The sequence below is a fragment of the Penaeus vannamei genome, chromosome 14 (genome assembly GCF_042767895.1).
Source record: "Penaeus vannamei isolate JL-2024 chromosome 14, ASM4276789v1, whole genome shotgun sequence".
In the NCBI taxonomy this organism is placed as follows: Eukaryota; Metazoa; Arthropoda; class Malacostraca; order Decapoda; family Penaeidae; genus Penaeus; species Penaeus vannamei.
Window position 1 is genome coordinate 14,885,953 of NC_091562.1, and position 300 is coordinate 14,886,252.

Here is a 300-nt window from a genome sequence, read left to right on the forward strand (position 1 = left end):
AAAGGCAGGTTGTATGTAATTTCTGCTGAAATACTATTAAAGTATTCCTATGTTGGCATTCCTATACTGCCTGACGGGTGAAACATCAAGCAGCATAAGATGCCGCAAGTGAGATCTCCACCGTAGTTATATCTTGCTCATTTGCAGCATCACTCTTGTCAAGGATGGCTGCCATCGGTCTTGATGAATCACATGCACTTTTCCCAGCAATGTTAAACCCCTTGCCCCATTCCCACGATAATAGGATTCAGGGGTTAAGGGGACATGTTATACGGTCTCCATAGAATCCATCTGGCCGCT